The sequence below is a fragment of the Camelus bactrianus genome, chromosome 2 (genome assembly GCF_048773025.1).
Source record: "Camelus bactrianus isolate YW-2024 breed Bactrian camel chromosome 2, ASM4877302v1, whole genome shotgun sequence".
NCBI lineage: Eukaryota > Metazoa > Chordata > Mammalia > Artiodactyla > Camelidae > Camelus > Camelus bactrianus.
In genome coordinates, this window is record NC_133540.1 from 15,594,852 (window position 1) to 15,604,665 (window position 9,814).

Genomic DNA, 9,814 nt, shown 5'->3' on the forward strand with positions numbered 1-9,814 from the left:
CCCGCCTCAGCCTCAGTCTGCACCTCTCGAGATGAGCTCATCCACCTGCACGGCTGTGAACACCAGCTAAGAATGACGACTCCCAACGTGTATCTGTGGTCCTGCTCCTTCACCTGAGCCCCGGGGCCATAGACCCGAGTGCCTCTTTGAAGTCCTAACTTGGATGACAAATGGAATCTTAAAAATGCCTCATGTCCACCATTTACTCTAGAGTTCGATTGCTGGTAGGTACCTCCCAGGCTCCCGATTTTAGTAACAGACCCAGAACCCACCTAGGTGTTTGAGGTCACATTCAATTTCCCCTGTTCCTCCGCCCGGCCCTGCCCTGGAATCAGTCCTGTCATTTCTATCGCTAAGCCAGTCTCAAGTCTGGTTCTGCAAGGACCACGGATGGAACCCCACAAGCTCATAGCAAGGTACAGTGCGTCACAGTCCTCCGAAGAGAGCTCACTGGAGGGGGAGGCATCTCCTGCCGCTGGTCACCTCAGAAGGCACTGGATTCTCACAAAGGAGGCCCAAGAGAAGGGACTCAAGGTTCTCCTGTGGTCTGAAATTTGAAGGGCCCGAGGTTTGGGGCAGTTCCGAGTTAGCAGACACACCTGCCAGTGAGCAGATGAGGATGGGGAAACCCAGGCAAGGCTGTTCTCACTCCGACCCCTGGGCTATCGGGAGCCACGGGAAAGGCCTGTGTCCAAGGCACAGCCCAGCCTTCACAGATCCCAGCCTGCATTTGCCAACACAGATAGCCTAGACACCTTCTTGCTACTCTTACTTCTGTTCTGTTCCCCCCCAGAATGTGATGGACTCTTTCAGAAAGTCTGGCCCGTCTCAAGCGAGACCAAGTCAGTGAAGGATGAGGTGTCCACAATTGGACCAGGGCATGAAAGGAGAAACAAGGTCTCATGGCCAGCATGACGGTGGTGGCCAAACCCTTTCCCCGGGTGAGATGAACCAGGGTGTGGGTGAGAATGCAAGGTCACTTCACGGCTGAATGGGGTGTTGGAGACTCACTACCGCAAACTAACGACACGGCCGTCAGTGGTGGACGTCAGCTGCAACAGACACGGAGTCAGCTATTTACTGCCAACGTGGGTTAATAATAAAGGCTGGTACAGTGAGGCTTGCATGGCTGCTGAGGCAAACCACAGACCCGGCTCTGAATGCCCACTGGCTGGAGCAGAGAGGAAGCTACGGTCCCCTTTAGCGGTCCCTGTATCCACCAGATCCAAGTGAGCCAGCTACTTAGTAGAAGGCCATGTTGTTCTGATACTCAGAAAAACCAGCCTCGTAAAGGGAAAATAAGAGTGGCATGGAGTTTAGACCCGCTCCTGCCTCTCTATGAAGGCAAAGTACAGTAAATGGCACGGGGAAAGTGAATGCAAAAACAAAAAACTAAAAACACAAAACCGGTGACTGCTTCCTCCAACAGCATCCCCTGCAGCTGCACATCTCCGAGCCTGCCACTTTCTCACCAGTGACCACCGGCCAGGAAGCTCCGTCACGCACGTCAAACAGCAACAGCCCGGAACCTCGTGCCAAGCACGTTTGTGTGAAAGCCAGAATCAAGGAAGATGCTGCAGATTTTGAATTTCCAAGTTTAAATACTCCATGAAAAAAATCCCTCAGCAGCCGCCTAAATCAATTCGCATCTCACTTCTTCAAAACAATCAAACAAATTTAATAAGGGCGCATTTGTCACCAAACATGAGGAGGACCAAACTGGTTCCTCAAAGCAAGTATTTTAACAGGTATCAAACACCAGTGGGTGATGTGCTAACAAAGCAAAAATTCCAAAAAACTAGAAAATAAAAAGATGACTAGGATAATATATGGATCAAGGCAACTGTTAAGGTTTTTGCTTTTTAAAGCGATGGGGACAGCACGGAGAACAATCTCACTATTTCCAATGCAGGGTGTGCACAGTCCACTTTTCAGACGCAACAACATGCTCACAGGGCGGTAGAAGATAGAAAGGGAAATAGAAAAAGGAAAAGAGGAACAGCGAAAATTAGAAAAACATGAGAACAAAAATAACTGACAGCAATTACAAGAATTTAGGTGAGTTTCGTGAGGACAGGGACGAGGGGACGGTGAGACCCACCCTCACCTATTGTTCCAGGGAAGGCAGAGGCCTGAGGCGAGCGGCGCTGCCGGGGGACCCCAACGTGGTCAGCGCCCCAAAACTAAACTTCACCTAGATGCGTGTAGACAGCTTTTGAGCTACAAAATGTGGTCGCATTTCAAGCTGGACAATTTTACTCACTCCCACCAAGAGTAACAGGAGAGATTTAGGTTCTGTTCCTGCACCAAAGCATTGTTTAAAAAAGTAATGACTGTGGAATAGTAAAAGCAACAATGGAGTAAAAGTGACTGGAGGAGAGCGTACTTGACCCGAGCTCACTGGCCGCGTTATCTCACTGACATTCAGATGCTGGCTGAGCCCTTATGGTACCAAAACAGACAGACCCACCAGGAGGGAGGTTTAATGCGCTGCTGTATTTTGATGCCGAGAGCCATGCCTGGTACACGAGGTTCTGGGTAAACAATGGTGACAGTGTCAACCACTATGGGCTAAGCACACAACCAGCTACTCCGCCAAATCCCAAGGACACACTTCAAAAGGCAAAAACAAGCTGGCATTCTCTGGTGGGTCTGCAGACTCAGAGCCAAGCAGTTGCTGAGCAAACATATCACCAGTGCCTCCTGTGAAAAAAGAGGAGGCACTGGCTAGGGGTCTGGGGCAGGGCTCCAGGCTTCCACTGCTCACCCACCATTCTGACCAGGGGGAGAAATTGGTCCCTGCTTACGTTGCACCGATGCACCTACATTCACTGACGACTGGGGACTGAGCAGGAGGTGACAGGTGACGGGAATGGAGCCAGCCTGGGAGTGGCACGGTGCTGGCATCTGTGCCCTCAGCTTTGCCCAGACCACTACATCTGCCAGCTCATCTACAAGAAGCAGAAGGGGAGAAAGCGGTGTAGATCACAGGGCCCTGCGAGGACAAGTACAGGTCATGGCCACGATATGCCTCGCCCCTTCCTTAAGCCACAGAGGTATGTCCGGGGAGGAAGTGAAAATTCATCCAGAGCCCGCCAGGCACCACAAGCAGGTGGGACTCGGGTCCCCTGTGCATGTCACTCACAGGACTTGTCTGGACTATCTTTTTATCAATTCTCTGGCATCTTCTCCTCCAACTTACCAACAACCAGAAAGTAGAATCTGATATTAGACTCACAGAGAATCGCAGAACACCTCCTCCACTTCGGGCCCGGCAGCACGTGCCAGGTCCTCCGACCGTCACCTGTGGGACCGCCATGAGCCCTCTCCAGAGTCAAGGCACGAGGCCGTAGGCCGGGGGGACACAGATTCCCACAATCTCCACAGCAAAGGGGGACCACCTCTCGGCAAAGGCATCTCACCCTCTTCTGCCCGAGGGATATCTCGATAGATACACAGGGAAACAGAGCAGAAGTTGGGGGGGTAGGCAGCCCAGAAGAACTCGTCTGCACTTCCAAGGCAAAGTGGGTCCGTTGACCTAATCACAGGGACAAAGAGAGGACGAATCTTTCCCTGCTGTGCCCCATACTCCGTGACACGCATTTCCCTGCGTAAGGAGCTCATTTGGAAGCCCCTGGCAGTGTTTCTGTTGTCCTAAATTGGCATGGTGTTTGTCAGGCAGGGAGAGAGGGCCTGAGCCGTGCACTTGCTGGAACTGGGAAGCAGGAGACACTGGCTCCACCCCCAGCTCAACCAGCGCCTCATTCTGCATCTCAGGATTCAGCATGACATCTATAAGCAAAGGGATGAGACTGTCCCAGGAGAGGCTGTCCAACAGGATTGAAATGTGAGCCATGTAAAGAAAGTTTCCCAGTTGCCATATTTAAAGAGGTAACCCCCCCAAAAAAAACCCTAGAAACTGATTTTAAAACATATCTTACTTATTCTACTGTATGTAAAATACTATCATTTTGACATGTAATCAATAAAGAAAGTAACAAGATTGTTTACATTTTTTTTCTAGACAAGTCTCAGCGTCTGATGTGCATTTGACCTAGAGCACATCTCAGCTCAGAGCAGCCTCCTCCCCAGCTCTCCTAGCATCTGTGGCTTTGGCTACTCTATTGGACAGCAACTCCAGCGGTCACACCAGGTTAATTGGCTGAAAAGCGGGAGTAAGTGTCCATAATAACCCTAAAAGAATCTCTCCGAAACAAAGGCGGATTCACTTTTAAACGTCTGAAAACCGGCGGGTTTCACCTCCCTCACGCCTTGGCTACAAGACAGCCCTCCTCCTTGCTGATACCTTTCTGGATGTAGGGAAGCAACCCTTCACATAGCCAGGGTGGCCGGGCATGCAGGTAGACATTCCTGCTCTCTGTGTCCAGTCCCACGAAGTCCTCCTTCTCAAACAGGATGTAGAGCAGGAGGATCTTGTCCCCAGACTTGTTGGATGCACCGTCCAGGCACTTGGACTTGAGCATGATGAAGAGAGACTCAGTGAAGTCCTCGATCCTCTTTTCCACCACCCTGCAGTCCTCGTAAATTGAAGGCCACGTCGGTGCGCGGCTGCTCGGCCACCTCCCAAATGCAGCACAAAGACAAAGAGCCGAGAGTCATAGAGCATGGTGCCATACAGCTCCTCTGCAGGTGGAGCTTCTCGAAGGTCTTGGCCAAGAGGCAGTCGGTAATGGTGACAAGGCTCACGACCTTGTGGTGGGTCTGGAAGTCGCTCCACCCATTCTCGGGTGCATAGTGGTGACTTTACTGGATACAGAGTGCCCACTGCGAGCCGCACGGGCTTATCTGCCTCACCAAGGAGATTCGCTTATAGATGCACAACAAATTCTGCTCTGAGATGATCCCCACGGGTTGGACCACCACGGGGAGAGTCTGGTGGTCCTCAGCACACTGCACGTAGTCAGGGATGTTCATGTTGCAGGCCCTGACGAGAGGGAAGAGGAGACCGAGGTACATACTGTGCTGCGGGCTGCGGGCCTCACTGGGTTGCGGTGACCTGGTGTGTACCAGTCAGAAGGCAGGGGAAGCCCAAGCAAAGCCGGGGGTACAGTTTGTCCTCAGCGTCTGCACATGGCTACCGCAGCTCAGATCACATTACGCAGCTTTTGGTCTAGGCCTCCGCCCTCTGCAGAAAAGGGTCATTTCTTGTTTTCTGTTTCCAAGCACCTAGCCAGGTCCTGATGCAAAGTCAGTGCTCAAAACTGCTGAATAAAGGAATGAATAAAGGAACTGCTTCCACAACCCTCAGCAGGATATAATGCAAAGAAACACAGTAGGATCAAAAGACCTGGATTTCAACTCCAATTTATTTGAACTCCTAAGCTGCAGAATACTTGATAAGAAAACTTGCTTTGGGGAGGATGGTACAGTTCAGTGGTAGAGCACATGCTTAGCATGTATGAGGTCCTGGGTTGAATCCTCAGTACCTCATTTTAAAAAAAAATGAAACAAATAAATAAACCTATTTACCCCCCTCAAAAAATATTTTTTGAATTCCAAATTCAAGAAAAAAAAAAAAAACACCTTGCAATTGACACAACATTGTAAACAAGAGTATACTTCAATTAAAAAAAAATCCTTGCCTTACAAGAATATATCTGGATTATGGAAGTTTACAAATGTAAAATGCCTAGGGTCCCACCTGCATAAGAAGAAGGAACTGTACAAATTTACTATCCCTCATTTATGAGCTATATTTCCTTTGGGGTGTTTATAACCTCTCAGAGCTAATTTTCTCAGATTAAAAAAAGAAGGAAACATTACCGGATTCTCCATACTGCTGAAGAATCAGATAAACCTATGATAGCATCTACACACAGAGTTTACTCAATAAATGCTTGTTGAATGAATGAATAAACAAGCAAAGTGAATGCTGCTCCCTGCCACAGAGCATCATGATGGTACTGCCTGGAAATCCCAAGCCCACGTTTCACCCGACTCTACACTAACCATGGGTGACCTGGGCAGGCCTGTGTGCTCCTCTTAACCCCAGTTTAATCATGAATAGGAATGAGGGCAATAACACAAACCTCAAAGGGTTAGTGAGTCATTACTGAATTGTATCCCAACTTTGCAAGATGGAACCTTTAAAGAAACTTGGGCAAAATGTCCGTAGGCCCTCTCCATATTATCTCTTACAACTACATGGGAATCTACATTATATCTCAAAATAAAAAGTCTAATTTATTAAAGAGGCTATTGAGGTTAAATGAGCTCACTGTCTCAAATAAGGAACACACAGTACAAATAGGTCAATGCCCAGCCCATGAGATACACTCAGTAAATATTCCCACTGAGCCCACTGGTCCCTCCAACTTCAGAGCACGATGATGTGTCCTCATGGCCAGAGGCCCCTGCACCTGAAACTAACAAAGCTAATGGTCCCCACTTTCAAGTGCCACTGCCACCACCGTAGGTCTAATTTTGTACTTGTAATTTTTTTCTTTTTATTAAATAGAAAAACGTAATTGCATAGCCTTCAAGTCACCAAAAGCTGACTACAGAGATCATGATGGCAGCCCTTCTTCGTGAAACAATAAAATGAAAAGCAATTTCCACAAGATCTCTGTGTAAATCTAGTACGTAACTTCATCCTGGACTGAGAGGAAGAGGCCTGGGGAGGAGGGGGCCATCTGCGGCACACAGACCCATGGGCCACCTGTCCCAGGATGGACTTTAGACCCAACCCTCACCCTCAAGGAACTTCAAAATAGACACAGACAGAGTGCTGTGGACAAGATTTTTTTTTTTTAAAGTAATCCCAGATTCTCTCGCAGGTTTTGTTTCTACCGAGAAACAAATGTCTTATGTGTATAATGTTTCACAAAAGACTTAAATTATTATCACCCCAACTTGACGCATTAAGAAACTGAGGGAGAGAGTTTTATCACATTGTGCAAAATTAGAGAGAGGCAAAAAAAAAAAATATTAGAGAGAGGCCACGTCGGACACTGTATTTAAACCCAAGCCCCTGTTCCAGTGCTCACACTTGAAAGTGGGATATACTGCCCCTTTCCTGCCCTCTCCCTGCAATAAATGTCTGAAGAGTCTTTTCTGTGCCATCTGGAATCACAATCACTTCAATTTTCCACAAAGAGCTATGTCACTCCTTGTAGGATGTGTCAAAATCTGTATGTTGAATGGGAGGAGAGATTTGTATATTCGGTTTCTCAAAGGAAACATGGCTTAAAAGAAACTGAAAAGCACTTTTCTAGTCTAAGTCTTCATTGTGCAGAGAAGGAAACGGAGGCTCAGAAGAGATGAGGAAAGGGCCTTATTAACAAATATTGCCTCAGCGCAGCACCAAGCCAGCCTTGGGTACTTCTGGGGGAGTATCTGGAAGGCCCAGGAGAATGAGTCTTAGAAAACGGAAAGAGAAGAAGCATACAAGGACCCGTCTCTACACCACCATACCTTGAAGTTCCACCAAATTACCCAATATGGGTGCAGCCAACATTAAGGTGGGCTAAACAGGTTATAGAAACCTGGAAGTCTCAACCATAGTGGAAATTCCAACGTTTACTATGTTTTTTTTCGCAGTTCAAGCATCAGCTCAGTGGGCACTCTGTACCAGGCACTATATGAGGCCTGGAGTTCTCCCAAATACACAACTCTTATATCACGTGTGCAAGCCACACACAGGCCCACCAGAAGGAAAATGTCCACAGATAAGGTGGAATTACTGAAACTGAAAGCAGCCAACCAGCATATATTACTAGCAAATACGGAGCTGCTAGAAATAGACTCATGGACATAGAAAGCCAACTGTGGTTAGCAGGCAGGAAAAGGGGGATTAACTGATACACATTAATAAATATAAAATAAATGACAAGGACCTACTATATAGCACAGTTAACTATATTCAATTTCTTGTAATGAGTTGTACTAAAAACAATCTAAAACATATGTAGATACATATGCATATGTTTATAACTGAATCTCTGCTGTACATCTGAAACTGACATTCTAAATTGACTACACTTCAATAAAAAATAATTTTAAAAAATAAGTAAAAATAAAAGCAACGCCATTTAGAAAAAATAAAAGAATACTCTGATCCCCTTAGCTGTAGGTGCTGGAGAATTCTGGTTACAAACACCAAGTCCACTGGATCACTCCAGCACTGGCTGTCACTCTTTCTGACCATCAGAGAGTCACTTGGCTTCAGTGAGTTTACTTTTCTCTTCTGTGAAAGGCTTCAGTTGAAACTAACGATGTATAGAATCTCATCATTCACAAACCCAACAATTAAAGAGGACTTCCCATGGGCCAGGCTCTGGAAATATGAAAATATAGGGTCCGAGATATATTCATGGGTAGAAGAAATTTATGCCATAAAGACATTAATTCTTCTTGCTTTGATAGACAGATTCAATACAATTCTGTTTAGATTTCCTACCAGATTTTTTATGGGTAACAAGATAATTTATGGTCAGGAACAACCAAGAAACTTCTTTAGAACCAGCACTGGGAAGGCGTGGATAGGTCATTCATTTCCACTGGTCTTTCTGAAGTGATGAAAACGTTCTGGAATATTAATGGTTGCACCACTGTGAATATGCTAAAGCTGCCGAATTGTAGCATTTAAGTGGGTGGACTTCATGGTGTGTGAACAATATCACAATAAAGATGTAAAATGAAAAAATATTTCTTGACAATTATTTTTCCCTCTATACTACTAGTCTGCCCCACAATTTAAGAAGAACAAAAAACCAAAACAAACCAAATTTTGCCAGGAGCTCTTTAGGACTGCAATATCCCTGAGTCTCCAAGGCCTCTGGTGGTGCTGTTCCTGTTAACACACCCTAGCTGGGCTGGGCTAGTTAGGGACTGTAACTATCTTTTTAAGATCGACGGCCACACGTTTCACCCTGGGAGAGGGTAGGATGGAGGATGTCACAGTCTCATGCCTTCAGCTCATTTTTAACTGAACCAAGCCTTGCTTTCAACACTGTAATCCCTCTCACTATAAAAACAGTGACATCATCAAGCACCGCCATCAAAACACGTGAAAGTGTTCAAGGTACTTACCTGGGGCAGAAACACTGAGGGAGGAGACTGAAGCTCGCTCAGCACTGACGCTCCCTTTTCCCGACTCCACCAGGAGAAGCTGGGGTCCACAGCCGGAGGCTCTCAGCCCGGGGAGCAGCGCCCACACCACTGAGCTGGTCCCCAGGGAGCGGGAAAGGGAGAGGAGGGCAGCCCCGGGGTCGCGGGGCAGAGAAAGCGAGGGGGGGGACGCGGGCTGTAGCCCCGCTCGGAGGCCAGCACCAGCCCCAGGCGCCCGCCCCCATCCGGGTCCGCAGACCCCGCCCGCCCGGTACACAGCCCGCCTAGGGGCGGGGACGCGCCGGCGCCCGAGGAGAGGAAGCCCGGTAGGAGAGGACTCGCGGGCGGGAGAGGGGAAGGGGACGCCAGCCGCGGACTGAGGGGAGCCCGGCTGGGGCGAGAGGCGGCAGGTGCACACTTGGCCCTGGACAGCTGTGGCCGGAGCGCCAGGGCAGGAGCCAAAGTCCTACCGGGCGAAAGAGCTGAGAAGCCTTTGGGGCCGATCCCCGGCTCGGAGTTGCAGCTTCCAACCCTCGGTCCAGCTGGCACAGACTGCGCATGCGCAGGAGGGCCAGCGATCCTCTCTGGGTTCTGCAAGAGAAGGTGGGGAAGCGAGGGAAGGAGAAGATGGGAGGAGGAGGGGAGAAGGGGAAAAGTGGAGGGAGAGACATGGACAGGAGGAGCAGAGAGAAGGCAGCGATCTGGAGTGTGGAGGAGGGTAGCAGAGATGGAGAGAAATAGTTTT

General features: G+C 48.4%; 1 protein-coding gene across 14 annotated transcripts in view; it reads right to left on the bottom strand.

The window, feature by feature from the left end:
• Positions 1 to 9,288, bottom strand: part of LOC141579552 (trafficking protein particle complex subunit 9-like) — a 166,686-nt gene extending 157,398 nt beyond the window's left edge. For all 14 annotated transcript variants that reach the window (XM_074376117.1, XM_074376109.1, XM_074376095.1 and 11 more), the window contains exon 1: positions 9,052 to 9,288. The gene's annotated coding sequence lies outside the window, so the exon portion shown is untranslated. The remainder of the gene's footprint in view (positions 1 to 9,051) is intronic.
• Positions 9,289 to 9,814: the final 526 nt, after the last annotated feature.